The 20782-nt window shown below is 46.5% G+C and overlaps 1 protein-coding gene across 2 annotated transcripts in view; it reads right to left on the bottom strand.

The window, feature by feature from the left end:
- The window catches only part of TBC1D22A (TBC1 domain family member 22A), a 347433-nt gene that overhangs the window by 159056 nt on the left and 167595 nt on the right, over positions 1–20782 (bottom strand). The window lies entirely within an intron of this gene.

Below are 20782 nucleotides of genomic sequence, written 5' to 3' on the forward strand. Positions count from 1 at the left end.
ATCAACAACACAGGGCGGAGTGACTGAAGAGAGACCCCCACGCTGTGTCAGACCTCTCTCAGTCCCATTTTCCTTGCTCTAACTAGAAGACTCATGCACTCTTCCCCCTCATCACTCAATGGTTCTCAAGTTTAATACCTAATTAGTTGCAGATAATTAATATTCTTAATCTTCTCTGATTAATTAACATAATATATTGTAAATGACTGCTTCTCAGGCATTTTGCATGCTAAGAAGAGAGAACCTAAAATATATTACTTATTCCTAAGAGAGACCTGAAAGTTTTTTCAAAAGATTTTTAAAATTCTGTTTCTAATATATTCATCTACTCATTCAGTAATAATCCCTCTAAAAACCTGTTTCCAAGGTTAGGGACTCCAAAACTACACTGGGTAAATACTTTTACGGGATGAGCAAATACCCAGGAAAGCAGGAACACAGATGTGTTTGAAAAAAAGAACAGGCAATGGTGCTATAAATAACTTCCTTCTTCAAGTAGAAGAAACCGAATGAGAAAACATAACTTACAAGTTTTAAAATGCAAAACAGACACCTAATTGAAATGGCTTACCAGATATTTGAATAAACTAATTTTAGATCCTTACAAGAACTGCTATCATCCAGCTTAACATTCATAAATGTTTAGAAAATTGTGTATCCTATCTTTTTTATTTACTTTTGCTTTATTCTGCAAATGTGCATGGCATCTCTGCAAGGAAAATGTTCTTTAAGAAAAGAAACATTTTAGCCCAGAATATATGTAGGAAATTTTAAGGGGGTGAAAATGACAATACTTATAATAATAATAACTGCTAACATTTACTGAGTGGTTATTATAGGCCAGGCACTCTTCTACATGTTTCAAATGTACTCATTCATTTAACTATTGTCACTACCACTGTACCCCTTAGAAAATGAGGTGCTGAGAAACAAGGGACACGGCCCAGCTGCAACCTGGTACGCGGTGGGGCCAGGACGTGGTCCAAGGGCCCATGTCCCTAACTGCCCCCACAAAGGACGACAGCTCTGCGCTCTCACAGGCACACTTGACACTCGCGTTTCTACCATTTCCTCGCTGGCAGCCCGACACAACTCCTGACTCCCACTAAGGTGTGTGGCTGGAAGAACCACGATGGAGAACCTCCCACTCTGTTCTGTGTTCACAATAGAAATCAGAAAGGTAAAAAGAGGGGAGGGCGTTTCCGGGCCAGCATCCCACGCAGGGGAGCCAGCCAGCTGGGCCCTCTCTGGGGCCTCAGGAACCTAGACAGGAGGGCCACGGCCCTGCTCACGCGCCCAACACAGCACAGCCTCACGGCAGTGCAGATCCTTGAGAAGAGAGTCCACTCAGTTCAGCTCTTAAGTCCCTCATCACAGTACCTCTCCTGGGACGTGTGAGAGCGTATCTGCACACGTACACAAACGAAAATGGCACGCTTAGTCCCCCATTCAGTCATTGACTCAACAAGTGTTTTTTTGTTTTGGTTTGTTTTGGGGGGTCTACTTTACTGAAATGTAATTCACATAGCCTAAAATTTACCCTTTTAAAGTGTACAATTCTGTGAGTTTTATTATATTCACAGAGTTGGGTAACCATCACCACCATCTAATTCCAGAACATTTTCATCACCCCAAAAACAAACTGTACCCATTACCCCATTACCCCCAACCCTTTCAGCCCCTGGCAACCAGCAATCTGCATTCTGTCTCTGTGGATCTGCAGGTTCTGGACATTTCATATTAATGGAATTACACAACATGTGGCCTCTTGTGACCGGCTTCATTCACTCAGCACCACGTTGTCAAGGTTCATCCATGCCTAGCACGTGTCAGCACGCTACTCTTTCCTATAGTAGAAGAACATTCCACTGTATGGACAGGCCACGTTGTGTGAATCACCTGTCCCTTCTTGGACGTTGGGTTGTCCCCATGCTGGGGCAATGTGACAACATACAGCAGGTATGGTGGCTCTGTCCCTACACTCCAGCCATTGGGCACAGAGATGAGTAAGAGTCAGTGCCCTCAAGAAGCTCAAGGATTCAAGTGGACAACAACTTTAAAAATTGAAAACACAAACATTTAGGTGTCAGAGAGTCACCCGGGTATGAAGGTGACGACTCAGACCCAGGCTGTGTGCTCACCAGCCAAGGTCCTGGCTGGCAGACCCATGTGGCCTGGGCCCTGGGCCTCTTCCCTCTGACACAGGACTGTGATGACAATGGCCTGGCCTGCTCTGAGATCCCTCCTCTCAGCCTGAGCACGCCTGTGACATGTGCACCCTCCAAGATGCCCTTCAGGGCTGCGGGCTATCCCTCCCACCCTCAGGCACCCGCTCTGCCCACTGGCCTGGCCCAGCAAGGCGCCTGGCCTCAGAACTCTGCTGTCCCAGGAGGCCAACGTTTGACCTGAGCGCACCCTCTGACGAGCCCCCACCATGACTCTGCAGGAAGACACCGGCTCTGGATTTCTATGAGCAGCCTAGGCAGCAGGTGTTATCTCTGCCAGTTCACAGACAAGGAAACTAAGTCTCCGGGAGGCTCATTAATGTGTGCTGTAGGGCCCGCCCCCAGTGCCAGGTCCCGCCCATCCTAACGCCTTTCCAGCTGCAAGATCAAGTTCAAAGACAAGAGTGTTAAGTGGCCTCCTCAAGGCGGGGAATACCTCGCTGGAAAACAGCTTCGACAGAATCAGTTCAACATCCCACCACCCTAGAGCAGATGTGATTTCATTTTCCAATCTCAGGGAACTGAGTCAACAACGATAATCAGAGGACTTCTTTGGAGAAGCTTCCATCGACGTGTTCTCTCTTTCAAGGGCCTTCAAAGCATCGTGCTACTTCCTCAGCTGGAATAAAAGTCAACAGGGGCCTGAAGCCCCCCTCCCGGTTCACAGAGGCAGCCGGGCCCACACAGCCGGGCCCGCAGGAGGCAGGCTGCTGCGCCAGACGGGCAGAAGCCAAATGACTTTTCTTGATCTGTTCAGCTGGCTTATTATTTTATCCGAGGAAATGTGGCAGCCTGTTCTAAGTGTCATTTCTCACAATGGACATTTTGTTACTCTTCCAAGTAATGAAGTAATGGCATTTAACTCAGAGAACCCCTATGCCAATTTGTCTTTGAAAAGTCAAGAGAATCGGAATGACCCAATATTGTCAGAATGAGATAAATATCGATCCTGCCAGAGAAAGCATCTGACATGAGAGAAGGCACAGAACACTCTGGAAGGCCCCAGGCTGTGATCAGAGAGTCAAAGCTGAGGGACAGGCCCCAAGAGCAGAAAACACCCCTCAGGGAGTGCCCACAGGAGACAGGGTGCTCGTGGTTCCTGGAGGTGTGGCCTGGAAGAAACCATGAGAAAATCAGCACATTTAGCACAGGTTCCCTCAGTTAGATGCGAACCTACTAAACCATCTGCCGTAAGGACCCAGGAGACTCAACACTGTGGGGTGGGAAGGAGTCCTCAGAGTCAAGAATCTGAAATGGCGAACAGCCGTGACAGAGTTTAACTCAAGACCATCTGACTCCAAAGGTACACACCTCCCACCAGAGCCCGCCGCCCCCGCAGGTGCCATGGGGCAAGCAAGGAGGGAGATGGGAGGGGCGGACACCTGAACAGCGACCCACAAGGAAGCCCTTGTGCAGCAGCCTGAGGAGTCTAGTGTTCATGTCGGCAGCCCCGGAGCCTACGCTGGGCAGGACTTAGCTCCCTAAACGTGGGCCATGCCAAGTCACAGGGGAGAGGCCAGGACAGCCATCCTACGGGAAGACTCCCAGCTAAGATCACAGATGAGAGGAAACCACAGAAGCTGAAGAATTCCAGGAAATCCCAGGGTTCAAAGGAAGAAATACGATTCAAAGGGTAAAACCGATAAAACCACAAGTAAAAAGAGAAGAGGCAGTACTCAGCTGTCGATGAGCGGAGGGTGGGCCTAAAGAGCAATGCTGCAGCAGCCAGGGCAGGAGCAGGGCTCTCGGGCCCCAGGGCCTCGGGAATTTGGGCTCAGCTCTTTCCTACCCAAGCCATGCAGACGCTCCACAAGCAGCAACAGGAGGGGCGGGTGTCCCGTGCAGGGCACACAACCCCCGCCCGGCCAGGCAGGACTGATGGGCCCTGGAGCCAGGACAGTCAGGGCTACTGTGGTTCTCTCTAAGGCGACATTTACGCCAAACACATTATTAAAAATAAAGGAATTTAAACCAACCTGTTTCGTCTGATATTTGACTAGACTCTATGTCTTACCTGTATCCCTTAATCACACACGAGCATTAACACCGGCACGAGCAATGCTGTTTTAGAGCTGCAGCTGCCCCCTCTTCCCCACATTATCCACAACACCTCCTTCAGGGGCCGGGCCCTGAGCCCTGGGGACACCAACTTGAGAAAGGTGGGATTTTGACCTCAAAGAGCCCTCAGGGTGGCAGAGAGGCCAAAAAGTGCACAAGCTAACCCAAGGGGCTCCTGTGGGAGGCAGAGGAGGCACAGCCAGAGCCCTGGGCAGAAGATCAGCAGTCCCAAGCGGACAACTCCCGAATATGAAGGCACAGAATGCAAAAACAGACATTTAATTAAAAATAATCTCACTTGTCTTCTTAGATCATAGAAAGGCTTTAGGGGATGATTTAAATAAAATTCTTTGAAAATGCTGTCCTGCTATATGATTCTTAAAAAAGCAATTTGTAAAATAATTCCATCTTTTTTTTTTTTTAACTATTCTGTTCAGGTCATATTGCCTTATAACATTGTGTAATTTCAGGTGTACATCATTATATATCAGTTTCTTTATAGACTGCATCACGTTCACCACCAATAGTTTAGTTTTTATCCATCACCATATATATGTGTCCCTTTACCCCTTTTGCCCTCCCCCACCCCCTTCCCCTCTGGTAACCACTAATCTGTTCTCCTTAGCCATGTGTTTATCTTCCACATGTAAGTAAAATCATACAGTGTTTGTCTTTCTCTGTCTGGCTTATTTCACTTAACATAATACTCTCAAGGTGCATCCACGTTGTGACAAATGGCATGACTGTGTCTTTTTTATAGCTGAATAGTATTCCATTGTAGATATATACCGCATCTTCTTTATCCATTCATCCGTTGATGGGCACTTGGGTTGCTTCCACATCCTGGCTATTGTGAATAATGCTGCAGTGAACACAGGGATGCATAAATCTCTCTGAATTGTTGATTTCATGTTCTTTGGATAAATATCCAATAGTGGGGTAGCTGGATCATATAGTATTTCTATTTTTAATTTTTTGATAAATCTCCATACTGTTTTCCATAGTGCCTGCACCAGTTTGCATTCCCATCAGCAGTGTATAAGGGTTCCCTTTTCTCCATATCCTCTCCAACATTTGTTAGTTTTTGTCTTGGTAATTATAGCCATTCTGACAGGTATTAAGGTGATATCTCACTGTAGTTTTGATTTGCATTTCCCTAAGAATTAGTAATGTTGAACATCTTTTCATGTGCCTGTTGGCCATCTGTATATCTTCTTTGGAAAAATGTCTTGTTCATATCCTTTGCTCATTTTTTGATCGGGTTGTTTGTTTTTTCTTGTTGAGTTGTATGAGTTCTTTATATATTTTGGAAATTAACCCCTTGTCGGATGGATATATGATTTGCAAATATTTTCTCCCAGTTGGTGGGTTGTCTTCTCGTATTGTTCATGGTTTCCTTTGCCTTGTACAAGCTTTTTAGTTTCATGTAGTCCCATTTGTTTATTTTTTGTTTCCCTTGCCTGAGTAGACACAGTATTTGAAAAGATATTGCTAAGACCAACATCAAAGAGTGTATTGGCTATATTCTCTTCTAGGAGTTTTACGGTTTCAGGTCTTACATTCGTCTTCAATCCATTTTGAATTAATTTTTGTGTCTGGTGTAAGATAATGGTCCACTTTCATTCTTTTGCATGTGGCTGTCCAGTTTTCCCAACACCATTTTTTAAAGAGATTTTCCTTTCTCCATTGTACGTTTTTGGCTCCTTTGTTGAAGATTAGCTGTCCAGAGATGTGTGGTTTTATTTCCAGGCTTTCAAGTCTATTCCATTGATCTGTTTGTCTGTTTTTCTGCCAGTACCAGGCTGTTTTGATTACTATAGCTTTGTAGTATATTTTGAATTCAGGGATTGTGATACCTCCGGCCTTGTTCTTTTTCTCAGGATTGCTTTGGCTATTCAGGGTCTTTTGTTGTTCCATATAAATTTTAGGACTCTTTGTTCTATTTCCGTGAAGAATGTCATTGGGATTCTGACTGGGACTGCACTGAATCTGTAGATTGCTTTAGGTAATATGGACATATTAACTATTTTTATTCTTCCAATTCATGAGCATAGAATATCATTCCATTTCTTTATGTCTTCTTTGATTTCTTTCAATAATGTCTTATAGTTTCCCATGCATAGGTCTTTAACCTCGTTGGGTAAATTTATTCCTAGATATTTTATTCTTTTTGGTGTGACTGTAAATGAGATTGTACTCTTCTTTTTCTGCTAGTTCGTTATTGGTGTATAACTGAATTTTGTATGTTGATTTTGTACCCCACGCAACTTACTGTAGTTGTTATTTCTAATAGTTTTCTGGTGGATTCTTTAGGGTTTTCTACATATATAATCATGTCATCTGCAAACAGTGAGAGTTTTACTTCTTCTTTCCCAATTCAGATCCCTTTTATTTCTCTTTCTTGCCTAACTGCTCTAGCCAAAACTTTCACTACTGTGGGATTGAACACCAGTGGTAAGAGTGGGCACCCTTGTTTTCTTCTTGTTCTCAGAGGAATGGCTTTCAGTTTTCCACCATTAAGTAAGATGTTGGCTGTGGGTTTATCATATATGGCCTTTATTATATTGAGGTACTTTCCTTCTATACCCCTTTTATTGAGGGTTTTTATCAAAAATGGATGTTGGATCTTGTCAAATGCTTTCTCTGCATCTATTGAGATGACCATGTGATTTTTATTCCTCATTTTGTTAATGTGGTGTATCACACTGATTGATTTGCAGATGTTGAACCATCCCTGTGTCCCTGGAATAAACTCCACTTGATCACGGTGTATGATCCTTTTAATGCATTGTTGTATTCAATTTGCTAACATTTCGTTGAGGATTTTTGCATCTATGTTCATCAGCAATATTGGCATGTAACTTCCCTTTTTTGTGTTGTCCTCATCTAGTTTTGGTATCAGGGTAACGCTGGCCTCATAGAATGAGTTAGGAAGCATCCAGTCTTCTTCAATATTTCGGAAGAGTTTGAGAAGGATAGGTATTAATCTTCTTTGAATGTTTGGCAGAATATACCAGAGAAGCCATCTGCTTCTGGACTTTTATTTTTTGGGAAGTTTTTGATTACTTTTTCAATCTCTTTACTTGTGATTGGTCTATTCAGATTCTCTATTTCTTCTGCAGTGCTGTTCACACTTTGTATGATGGCTAGCACTGGCCCCACCCACTGAATGCCAGCAGCTCCCCTCACACTAATCATTCTGACCCCCAAACTCCCTACAAGTTTCTCAAGCCATTTCCAAGGGCAGTACCACCACCCTCAGGAACTTTTTCTCTAGGGATATTTATCTGTGGAAAAGATAGACCTTAATTAACTATCTTGATGGCTTAAACAACATTTTTTTCCTTATTGCAAAAATAATAACTGTTCATTGTGAAAATTCATGTTCTCTTTTCACTCTGTACCCTTCTGCAGAAAATAAAAAGGGATAGTTTCCCACCCCAACCCTCGCCCAGCGTGAGTTCTGACTACTCCACCAGACTGGATGGGTGCATGGATGGATGGATGAGTAGGTGGGTGGATGGGTAGATACAGAAAACTAATAATAAAGAATGGAGGATAGTCAGCCTGGTAAGAAGAAAACCACATAGGGATATAACTGCTACTTTGAAATATCCAAAAACCTGTCACAGGTAAATAAAGAGCAGAAATTTTCTACCCATGCCTCCACGTCCAAAAGACAGAAAGGGTCAATGGATGAAAGAATAGGCAGGTTGATGGACTCAAACTAAGGACACTGTGGCGATGAGAGCTGCCCACCCAGGAGAGTTAACCAGGCAGTAATGACACCTACACCACCAAAGGACAGAGCGTTTCTTCTGAGCTTCCATAGTGCGTCCTCCTGTGCTAGGGCCCATTACATCCAAAAACAGCCTGCTGAGGTAAATACTCCCATCTGACAGACGAGGGCCTGCAGGGGGGTAACGGGCCGGGAAGCGGCAGAGCCAGCCCATGAACCAGTCCATCTGACAACAGAGTCTGTGCTCTTTCTATCGCTTTTGCCAACACTGAGATGGGGCGGAGCACTGAGGCCTCTGACTCAGAGAGGAGGGGAGGGAAGAGTCATGGCTTCCTGATCTCCCTTGTGTGGCTACAACTCAGAAAAGCCTAACTTGGTAGATAAAAATAGCAATCCCTCAGTCATGAAACATGGGTCACATCCTTCTCCTCAGTCATACAGCAAGAGTCTGTCACCACCACAAGCTCACCCGAGCTGGGGGTCTCCCGGGGGGCTCCTCTCTCACAGCCTCCTCTGCTCAGGGAACACTCGCCCACCTTGCAAGACATCGGCATCAGAAACGGCCAGGACAGCAGAGGTAGAATCTCATCCTATAATTCCCAGGGAGTGTTAGAAAGTAAAAGGGCCTGACACAGCTAAGCTCTCCCTCAGAGAAAACCAAAGGGGGTAGCTTGGTCATCAGAAAGAGGTAAATATCTCAAATCCAGAGCCTGTAACTCAAGGGATTCCAGGACACTGATCAGGGACACAGTCTGGATAGCGGTCTCACGTGGCACAAGCTGCGGGGAGAGAGCCAGCACCTGCTGGTGGACAGGGAGCAGCTACTGTTGTTACGACTACGTGAATCACCCACATCGCACAAACCCCGCAATAAACCTCTCCACATAATTAGGAGCTTAACTGGTAATCAAAAATATTCTCTTCTTCATAAGCAAGCTGGAATCGCTCTATGGTCTAATCTTTTGCACTGCCCAACTTGGGAGTTTTAAATTTGAAACCCTGACACTTTGGTGATGGAGATCTTAGCACTTAATTACATAGATTTGGGCTCCAATGCAGAGAAAAAAGCCCTGCTTTGGTGAAAGAAGCATCACATTCAAGATTATAAATTCAAAAAACTCTCTGGCTCAGCAAAAACAACTACTGTGATAATCAAATTGGTTCAGCAGTAGGAAGGTTTAATTCTAAAATAATGTCCAACTCGAGATTACAGACTAAACCACCATCACAGTTCCCAATTCTGCAACGTGGCTAAAAACCTGCAGCCTGCAGACACGGGCATCCAGTCTGGGGATGGAACACCAGGAGACAAAGGTCACAGACCAAGGACAAAACCAGGACAATGTCCTCTCTGCTGGCCAGCAGAATGGCATGATTCAGCCACATTCAACCACCAACTTCCTGGCCCTCAGAGAGACTCCAAATGACAAGGACCAACCAACCTCACTCTCTCCCAAACAGCACAGCTCTGCTTCCCGTCCCACCACCCTTCCCCCGCAAACAGCACAGCTCTGCTTCCCGTCCCACCACCCTTCCCCCAAGTACACCCCCAACTGGGGGTCTCCAACCTCACAGAACCCAGCCGCAGGTGGAGGGCCCAGTGGCGGGGGGGGGGGGGGGGTGAGTACAGCATTGGGTCAAGCAGCTATTCCACTCTCAGTACAAGAACACTGGCATCACATTCCGTGCAGAAAAGATCTCTCGACAGCACTCTGGAAAATGACAACAGTGGTGTGGGCTCTGAGCTAGAGAGTGAAGGGAAATTTCTGTATCTTTGATGATCCTTGTTTTTATAATGTCAATTCTGCAAAAGAAAAAATTTTAATCTCATAACATTCTTTTGGCTTGACTGGATCTTCGATTTTTTAATAATGCTGTGAGTAGGAGTTTTGTTAATAGAAATGCCATTGGTTGAAATACTGATTGATTCTATTAACATGTATTGAGCACTTTTATGTGCAAGAAACTGTGGGGCTCGGAGAAAGGTGAAGATGAAACAAAGAAGTCCCCATAGAGTCTAGGGGAAGAGAGGACGCGTGTGTGCATGGATCTACTGACTCACTGATTCATTCATTCTCCATTTACTGACCTCATTTATTTATAATATTTGCTGACCAGATTTATTTATAGGGAGATGCAACTCACACAGCCACATCTGTAAATAAAGAACCAGCAAAGTGGAGAGTGAGCAGTGCGACAAGAGACAGACAGGTGGTGCTGGCAGGTTCAGAAGAGCATGGAGTCCTTGGCCCCTGGAGAGGCAACAGCATGGAAGATGTGGCACTGGACCTGAGCCTCAGAAGACGGCAGAGCTGAACACACAGTGATGGGAAAGGTAATGTGTGGGAAGCCCACAGAAGCCAGCGCCAGGAGGCTGTGCAGAATGAGGCAGGACTGAGGCAGGAGGAAGAGCCGTGAGGATGATGATGCTGGCCCTGGGGGCCAGGCTCTAGGGCTGGACTTCCCTCCCGAGGAAAGGGTGCCCTTGGAGACATCCGAGCATTAGAGTAACTCCTCACGCTGGTGTTTGCAAGCACGGCGGGTGGAGGTGGAGAAGAGATCTGATCTAGGGACGGTGCTGCGGAAATGAAGAGAAGGCCAAAGGCAGTGGACAGGCTCCCAGCCAGAGCCTGCAAACCCCAACCACTGCTGAGGCACAAACGGAGAGCTTGGGCCCCACCACTGATGCCCCGCTAGTTAGTAAAGATATTTGCAGAGGACAGATCAATTCCATACCGTGAAATGCCAGGCACTGGACCACCTGCTGCAGAGGACAGAGGTGGCATGCCAGCATGCTGCATTGCCCCCTACCTTTCCTCCATGACACATATCACCAGCTGCGTCACTCCCTACTATGTCCCTACTTGTCTGCTTCTGTTCCCCCACTACAGTAAGAGCTCCTCGAGAGCAGGACCATGTCCACCTTATTCTCCATGTCCCCAGCACCTCCAGGAGTGCCTGGCACAAAGCAGGTGCCCAATAAACACGTGCCAAGTGAATGAATGGACTGCTGTCCAAGAGCTCACAGACCAGGAGGATGGCGTAAGTACATCAACAACTAGAACTGAAACACAGTGAAAATTATGCCAAGATGTTCTATGAAGTATGAAAAAAAGATTTAATCCCAATTTCTCTGGTTAAGAGAAATATCCAAATTATTGCTGAATTTAAGATAATACATCAAGACTAACTTGCTTCCACTAATGACAGTGCAAACAACTTAATAAGAATTTGTTCAAACTGAAGCAAGCATTCTTCCAAATACAATATACTCTAGCTGCCTCTTTTCCGCAAAAGCTCCGAGTTCTCTGAAAAGAAAGCAAAGCTCTTTTCTGATTCTGAGACACCCTTGAAAAGCTGCCATCATCGCTGAGCTTGCCCTGAGAATTGGTGACACGGTTTCTCAGAAAACAGGATGCAGATTTGACCCCAAAGGCCCGGGGCCAAGTGTCTGGCGGTGCAGGCTTTCCTCCTGTTCCCGCCCCTCTCCTGCACTCAGAGAGTCAGAAGCCAGACACACACCGCCTCCACAGGAGCACACGGATCATTAACCCCTGCAGTGGTCATCTGAGAGGCAGCAGTGCTGGGGAGCTCTCCTCAGGCTCACAGGACCCACAGTCACTGCATGAAAGGACTTCGGCCCCTCATTATCTCTAAATGAGGAAAGGAGTAGCAGACTTTCAGCTAAGACCTTCTTTCTGATGCCGTGTTTCCAATTAGAACGGTAGAGATACCCATCTTTCAGAAGGGTGGCTGACAGGAGAGAGAGAATATGATTTCTTGAGTCATGATAATCTGAAAATGCAAACTGATCATAAATCAATCCATTGAATTCATTTACTCTCTTTATCTAATTAAGTCAAAAATAATTCCTCAAAGGATAAACAGGTCTTTAAATCAATCAGTAAAATGCTCCCTCACTCAAATCATTAATGATGCAGCCGCATGGAAAGAAAGATGGACCAACACAAGACTCTGCTCATTTCCAAAGGCCTTGGTGAACCACGTCGAGAAGGGGAAAAAGGAATGCATGTGGGGTGTTCCACTGCGGCAAAAAGGCGAACGAAAGGAGTGTATAAAGGCATTTCACCCACAGTGACAAGGAAAACAAGAACACAGGACAACCCCAGGAGTCCTGACTGCGTGTGTGCGGCTGGTCAGAACAACCCTCCAGGGACAAGCCCAGGACAGACGGAAACCTGGTCCACGTCACCACACATAAACTTACAACGGCTATAAGTGAAAAAAGTAGGAAGTCAAACAAATTGGGAAAACATCTGCAACACAGTACAGGCCAAGGCTCAACATCAAACAATCTACAAAGAATTCTTTCCTAAAAGGAAAATACATAAGTCAGCCCACTGAAACTGAGGAAAATACCTGAAAAGGTTATTTATAAAAGGCAGTCAGTTAAAATCATAAAGAAATGGCCAACAGCACTAGTTAGTAATAAATTCAAATAAACATAATGAGATATCCCAGTTCACCTATAAAATTGGTCAAGTTTCAAAGTTTAAAATACACACTCCTGACACAGGTCATGAGAAACAGACCTTCTGAAGCACGAGGAGCCTACAAAACACAGACGTTCTGCTAAGGGAAGGATAAATGGGTTCTGAAAAGCAATCTGACAAAATATGTCAGAGCCCATTAAAATCCACAGAGCCCTGCTGAGCCCAGATGGGGCACCAAGCACTGAGATGGCGGCCCTGGGCCCTGCCCTCACTCACATGGTCTGGCTGGGAGCTGGGTGTCAAGGTGGAAGTCCGACACCAACGAGAACGGGCAGGACAGGCCCTGTGCCCCACAATTAGATGGGGAAATGGTCAGTCAGTATGAATACGGTGCCCTTCCACTTGACCAGTAATAACACAATGAAAAACCAAGAAATACACTCACAAAAAGTCATACAGCAAGTATCTTTCTTGCTGAGAAGATGTAGAATCTTAAAGTCATTGGCTAATTGGAAAAGTCTGCTGCTCTAACTGACAGATAATCCAGCTTTCACTGAGAGCTCCAACAAGGTGACTGTGGCTGGGGCCATTTACAAAAGAGTAAGCTGCTTTCATGGTCAATTCTTGGTCCTCAATAAATCACTCAGACACATCAACTCCAAAACTCCGCTCATGTTCTCATGCTACTTACAACGCAACTGGGATTCCTCTGATCCACTTAACAGTGAGAGTGGGGAGTGGCATTCACCGGTGCTCAGTATCTGAGGGTCATGCACAAGCACTCAAATGAGTCTCATGGCCACTGCCTCTGCAGCAATTCCAACATGTCTGCATGAAAGGCTGTCTGTGGTCATTCACTGGGCATGGCCTTGCAAGGAACCAGGCTGGCAACCCAATCCCTTGGCTAGATTTCAGTAGCTCTTGAAATGCCCCTGACCGCCCATCAATCGGGAATTGATACATTTCAACACATTCTTCCCTCTGTTACATCCAGCAAATGGACAATAAACGGGAAGTAAAAAACTGCTTACACTGTAACTATCCCAACTCAGTGGACTAGAATCCCAGGAAGGGTATGAGGCTACCGCAGCACAACCCACCTGGACAGACATTCCAGTACTGCAGCACAAGGTCAAAGCACAGTGGGACTGCTTCCTTCCAGCTTTTTCTGCAATATACTTCTGTTCAAAATAATGCAATCAGTTGTGTTGGCTTTTCAATTTGTCAATAAAAAGAAATTTGTTCCCCCAAAAAGAACACATAGACCTCCTTTAAAATACAGGGCCCCTCTGCCCGGTGGCGTAGCAGTTCAGTTCACGCATTCCGCTTCGGCGGCCCAGGGTTCACTGGTTCAGATCCTGGGCTCGGACCTACTCACCGCTCATCAAGCCATGCTGAGGCAGCATCCCATGTAGGGGAACTGCAACTCAACAACTATGATACACAACTATGTACTGGGGCTTTGGGGAGAAAAAAGAAAAAGAGGAAGATTGGCAACATGTTAGCACAGGGCCAATCTCCCTCAAAAAAAAAAAAATCCACCATCTTCATCACTTAAAAAAATACAGGGCCCCTCCCTTCCTAATGGTCTGACAGCATCCTGGCTCGTGGCCAATGCAAATACTACAAGTCACGTGTAGTTAAGGAGGGCCAGTGGGGCCACTGCATGCTGAAAAGGTACTCAAAAAGCATAACTGCAGAAAAGTCCAACAAATAAACCTCTTCCTAAGTGACAGGCATCCAGTTTGCCAACAGCTCTGCCCCTCTCCATCCCTGCCCTAAGAAGCCTTCAGATAAAGTGTGTTGCAGGCTGCCCAGCCTTCCTACACAGGTGGCACAGAACCACAGCTCCAACCCAGAGCAGTGCCAACTACTCTGCACCTGCCAGAAAATCTAACGGCTGCAGCAGACAGCCAGGAAGGGGCGGCAGCCCCACCCTCACACTGACAGGCAACTGTGTCACTCACGCTCAAGCATCACAAGTGGACTCAATACGCCACAGAAACACATGCAGCTCCTGCTGGACCCAAGATCCAGCAAGCTCACTCCTGACAGCCTTCAGATAATAGGCTCCTCCTGCAAGCTGGATGCCCTGCTCCCACACCTGCCTCTCTGTGCTTATGGAAGGCTAAAGAGCAAGTGCACGGCCACAGCCTTGCTGCATCCTCCCAGACAAGCAGCCTGCTGCACGGCCCCAGAATGCAGAAGGGCCTGCTAGCCCAAAGGCCCTATGACCCACCCAGTGCAGGGCCTGGGCCTGGGGAATGGTCCAACTTTGTCTCCAGAGTCACCTGAACTACCTACCACACTGCCATTGCCCTGCACACCCTTGAATCAAGGAGGAAAAGCAAACGAAGACACATCCTTGTAGGCACTCAAAATGGTCTGTCCATTAGGTTTCACACTGGAAGGTTTCCATTTCCCTGAACAATAAGCATAGAGTGCACTGGGAGCTGGGGAAGGCAGAGGAGAGGACTCGGTGGCCATTCCATCCACAGCCAACACACCTGGATGGGAAACAGAAGAAGGCCATGCAATGGCTGCAGCCCCAGCAGTCCTGGCCTGCCCAGACCTCAGAACCATGGGGCCCAGGCAGGCGCATGAGGGGCACCATGTGCCTCAGTGGGGTTCCCAAGGCATGTCCAAGATCTGGGTGGGGTAAGATGATGGGGCACTGATTGTTTTAATTCAGTCAGAGGAGAAAATCTGAGGAACTCAATCTGTTAAATAAGAGGAAAAATTGGCCACAAATCTATGATCTAAAACACAACCAGGATACCTGAGTATAATTTTATTCCAATTTTTTCCTACGCATAGTTTTTGCTCAGCTTTTATGACTACAGTTGTATTATAAATATAAATTTGTATCCTGCTGAAATTTGACGTTTATAATGAGGGTTTTCCATTTTATAATACACTACTTGAAGCTTTGGGATGTTGCATAATAGTCCAAAGAACTGGCGACATTCCAGTTTCCTTAGCCACATCCCTACTTTGGGATGCTGACATCGTTGCAAACATTTTACTATTCTAAGGAATGCCCCAGTTAGCATCTTTTTTGCAAAAGGCATTTGATCCACATTGAGAATCATGTCCTTAAGATAAACACCTCAAACGAAAGTGGCAGGTGAAGAGTAAGAATATTTTAGGGCTCCTGACAAATACTGGTAAAATGTTTTAGAGGAGTGTTTGCAACTTATACCGAAGCCAGCACGCCCGAGACTGTCGGCCTCACCAATCTCTCATCAGCAGTTCTTTCTTTCCAGCTCTGCTCACTGGGAAGGTACAAAGAGCTCAGGAAAACAAGGCTTCATTTGCATTTTTTATTTTCTGGTGAAGTTTAACTTTTTCCCCACAAGTGTCTTTGTGACTGTTCCCTAAGCCATTGTGGATTCACTCAGTTCCCATGGGAGCCGTACGGAGTGGGGGGGTGGCAAAGAGGAGGTGAGTTCTCATCACTGGGAGCAGGGCTCTCCTTGGTTGGGACTGCAGACATCTGTCTCCTCCTAGAAAGCGCAGAAACCACATGGCAGTCCACCCAGCCCAGGCCTCCCAGCAGGCTCGGGAATGTGTGCTCAATCAACGCAGCTCAAAACCTGCAGGAACTGGGTTACTTTGCGCAGCCCCAATCACAATCCAGTAAACATATCGAGATCTACACACACACACACTCACAGTACTGTCTGGGCTCACACATGTCCCTTGTAACGACTAAGGGACATCAATCGTGTCCGTATTCCCCTCTACACACTGCACTTACAGGAACTAAACGAGTGCACGTGCTGTAGAGCCCTGGGTCCCCGTGTGCTGGGGGTAAAGTGGTCACTGAACGAATGAGTGGTCACTGGCTTAAGAGTCTTCTGAGCCTCTATCCACCAAACTGCCTGAGGAAGCGACTTTGAGTTTCTTCTCTGCCATGTTTGTGCTGAGATTACAAAATGCAAAGTTAAGGATGCAGGCAGGGAATGCTATAAGCCATGCAGAAATCAGGAAACTTTACTAAAACTATCACTCTAACTTGTTAAAGTTTCTGCATTTGTTTCATGTGGGCATAAGCTCTGAGGATGGGCCTAAAAATGTCTGGAGAAACTTGAAAAGCTAAGTCTAATGTGAACATACAATTACAAGACACGCATCCTGATTTGACGGTGGAACTATCAGATGGCTATGGTGGAACCCAGGGGGGGGAATCTATAGCAACTACTATGCAACCTGAATTCAGGGGCAAAATTTAAAAAGCACTTAGAAGCCACGTGCAAAAAAATGAAAGTAGACCCTTACCTTACACCATACACAAAAATTAACTCCAAATGGATTAAAGACTTGAATGTAAGACCTGAAACTATGAAACTTCTAGAAGAAAACATAGGCAGTACGCTCTTCGACATCGGTCTTAGCAACATATTTGCAAGCACCATGTCTGACCATGCAAGAGAAACAATAGAAAAAAATAAACAAATGGGACCACATAAAACTAAAAAGCTTCTGCACAGCAAAGGAAACCATCAACAAAACGAAAAGACAACCTAACAATTGGGAGAGGATATTTGCAAACCATACATCTGATAAGGGCTTAATATCCAAAATATATAAAGAACTCATGCATCTCAACAACAAAAAAAACTAACAACCCAATTAAAAAATGGGCAAAAGACCTGAACAGACCTTTCTCCAAAGAAGATATACAGATAGCCAACAGACACATGAAAAGATGTTCAAAATCAATAACTATCAGGGAAATGCAAATCAAATCTACAATGAGATATCACCTCACACCCATCAGAATGGCTATAATTAACAAGACAGGAAACAACATGTGTTGGAGAGGATGTGGAGAGAAGGGAACTCTCATAGACTGCTAGTGGGAGTGCAAACTGGTGCAGCCACTATGGAAAACAGAATGGAGAGTCCTCAAAAAATCAAGGATAGAACTACCATATGATCCAGCTATTCCACTGCTGGGTATTTATCCAAAGAACTTGAAAACACCAATGCGTAAAGATACATGCACCCCTGTGTTCATTGCAGCGTTATTCACAATAGCCAAGACTTGGAAGCAACCTAAGTGCCCATCAAGGGACTAATGGATAAAGAAGATGTGGTATATAGACACAACGGAATACTACTCAGCCATAAGAAACGATGAAATCCAGCCATTTGTGACAACATGGATGGACATTGAGGGTATTATGCAAAGTGAAATAAGTCAGAGGAAGAAGGTCAAATACCGTATGATTTCCTTCATTAAGTAGTAGATAATAACAACAATAAACAAACACATAGAGACAGAGATTGGATTGGTGGTTACCAGAGGGGAAGGGGGGAGGGAGGAGGGCGAAAGGGATAATTCGGCACATGTGTGTGGTGATGGGTTGTAATTAGTATTTGGGTGGTGAACATGATGTAATCTATGCAGAAATAGAAGTATAATGATGTACACCTGAAATTTATACAATGTTATAAACCAATGTTACTGCAATAAACAAAAAATTTAAAAAATAAAAATAAATAAAAAGCACTTAGATAATGCTTGACATTCATTTGCCACATTTTCTGAAATGCTTAACTGGTTTTTAAGAAGTTAGACTGTTTTAATGTATTGGTATAACAAATGCCTGTTTACTCAAAGGCAGTTAAGAAATAAGAATTCCATATTAAAGCTATCCGGGACTAAAGATGAACTACCACTAACTACCGTCAGTTACCAGGAAAATGCAGGGGACGAGCCTGAAAGCAGAGCCTCAGCAGCCTGGGTTTGTAGTTAATCACCCGACTGTCATCTTCCACTAATTCTCTGGGGTTCTCTTCAGGCCAGGAGTCCTGGGCATGGGTTTTTTGGTTTGGTTTTTGAGAAAATACATTCTCTTAGATGGAGATTGGCCATCTTTTTGTTTTGGGCTGTGTGCACGGGTACTGACAAGGGGGCCTGCACACTTCAGGTCAGTTTGAGGGTCCTTGAGCCAAGTATCAAAAAGATACCAAGAAAGAACAGATTTCTAGCTCTGGGTCCACACTGCACCTACACATACGGTTTGTGATGGCGACATACAGCACGTCCCTGCCAACCAGTGGAAAAACGGATTACTGAGCTCTCCTGTTAGAGGCAGGTACAAACTCTCTCGTTAGCGGCAAGCAGGAGCTCTCTCGCTAGAGGCAGGTACGAAGAACTTAGTTAAACTGGAAACAGGAGCACAGACTCCTGACCTTTTCTCTGCTCGGTCATCAGCAGCCAGTCGCCACTGTGTGATTCTCCTCCCGCCAAGTGCTTGGGGGAAACCAGGTTTCAGTGCCTGATGCCGTCCTCCACCACAGAGACTCGGGGCTCTGAAAGTAGCTGGTCTATGTTCGGGGCAGAAAAATTCAGAGGGAGCGTGTGACAAAACAGAGGCTTTCAGAGGTACTGGGGGGCGGTGCTGAAAAGGCTAGCTAAACTAAGTCAGCTCAAAGGACCAAGGGGCCCACTGAAATCGAAAGGCCAACACTGACCACAGGTCAGCAGAATGAGAGGAGTCTGAGAAGCCCAAGTTCATGCTGAGGCTCAAAGGGGCATAAGATACAAAATGTGCTCGAGAACAAATGGGCCAACCAGAGCAAACTGGTGCCCAGATGCTCAAAACAGTGGGCGGTGGAGGCGTGGAGGGGTCTTGCTCAGCTCTGACCCCAGCAGAACCTGTGTCAAATGAGCCCATGGGTGCCAGAACTGACACGAAGAACAGAGAGAGGCCCGTGGCACGTGGGGTGAAGAGGTGGGCCTTGCTCTTCCGGCGTTCCTCTGCCTTCGGTGTTGGCAACAGGGGGACAGCCTGGGCAGGAATGGCAGTGCTGGTCCACTCTCCACAGTCACACCATCAACCCCGTCCAGAAGGTCTGGGCATCGGCACCCGTCCTTCATGACAGCACATGTCTAGCACCAAGGCTGAGTCCAAGCAAGCCCCCCCAGTATGCGTCCCCTCTCCTGCACCACCCTCATACCAGCCCACCCATCGCCACTGTCCCCGGCTGGCTCCTCCCTGCTAGCGGGGCAACCACAGGCAGAGGCAGCGACAAACGGACTCACGGGAGTTCTAACAAATGCCCGATTCCTCACTCACAGGGTTTCAGGGTCGTTTTGTTCTTTTTTTCCTCACTGTGTGGAAAGGAAAGTACAGGCCACCACCCCAAGGCCCTGTAGTGCACCGTCCAGGAAGGTGAGAACCAACAGGAAATGCTCTGTCCTGCTGCACCGTGGGGGTGGACAGCCGGGGACACGTTTTCGTGATTGAAGCTGCCTCACTGAGCCACAGCCGATCCTTATCTCATTTCATACTTAATTAAAAGAAAAGCTTCACGCTCCAGTCAGGTGGAAAGAATGACGATGGTGTGGGACACAGAGATTTCTTGACAGATCTCACTCAGAAAGCTGCAGCTCTGTCTCACAAGAACCACAGGCCGAGGCAGAAGCAGGAGCACCTTCAGTGCAACCAAGAGGGAGGGTTCTTGTTTCTAGAAGCAAATGCTTATTCCCTGCCAATTTAGTATGTCCACAGATAAAGCAAAGATCAAACAGTACCTCTAGAGGAGCTGCACAGCCTGCTGTCTTCTTGGGAACACCTAAGAACTATTCCACCAGCTTGGGGAAGAGCTCGCTCCCAGGCACGGGGGCCAGAGCGCCCTGCGGCACACTGCTGACGCACCAAGAGCTAACCCCCGTGCCTGCGGAGACGGGGCCGGCTGGGCGAGGAAGGATTCTCTCTGAATGAACACATCTGAACAGAGCAAACTGCCCACAAATCATGTCTGTCCAACAGCGAGGATGCCGCCCAGGTGGACAAGGGGTGAGACGGGTCCTCTCTGCATGCACATGCAGAGACCTCTGCCCACAGACAGCCCCTGTCCCACCTCAACGTAATGACAGATGGCTAAGCAGCCACAGGATGAAGAGGATGAAGATGCTGGCTGCAATGCGACCATGGAAACAGAAAAGTGTTGAGGAGGAACTGTGGGTAACAAGGTTTGCACAGCCTCTGGGACCTGCGCAGCCAGCTCGCAGATCCCAGCCTCAAAGGGAACCATGAGGACCTGATGGGGGTTTAAATGGCCCTGGTCCTGTACTCCCCCCACAGGAGGCCCCAAGACACAAGGAGGGCGCAGGCAGGAACACGAAGGAACCGCCATGCCCTCGGCTATGCCCTCAGGACTCGCTGAGAAGAGCCACCACCACAACTGCTCCACCACCTCCAGGGGCTCCTGTCCCAGGCTGTCACCCTCCTCCAGGAGCCCCTGTACCCTGGTCCGCCTGGCATTCTCCCATCCCCTGCCACTTGAGG

Source organism: Diceros bicornis, chromosome 25 (genome assembly GCF_020826845.1).
Source record: "Diceros bicornis minor isolate mBicDic1 chromosome 25, mDicBic1.mat.cur, whole genome shotgun sequence".
NCBI lineage: Eukaryota > Metazoa > Chordata > Mammalia > Perissodactyla > Rhinocerotidae > Diceros > Diceros bicornis.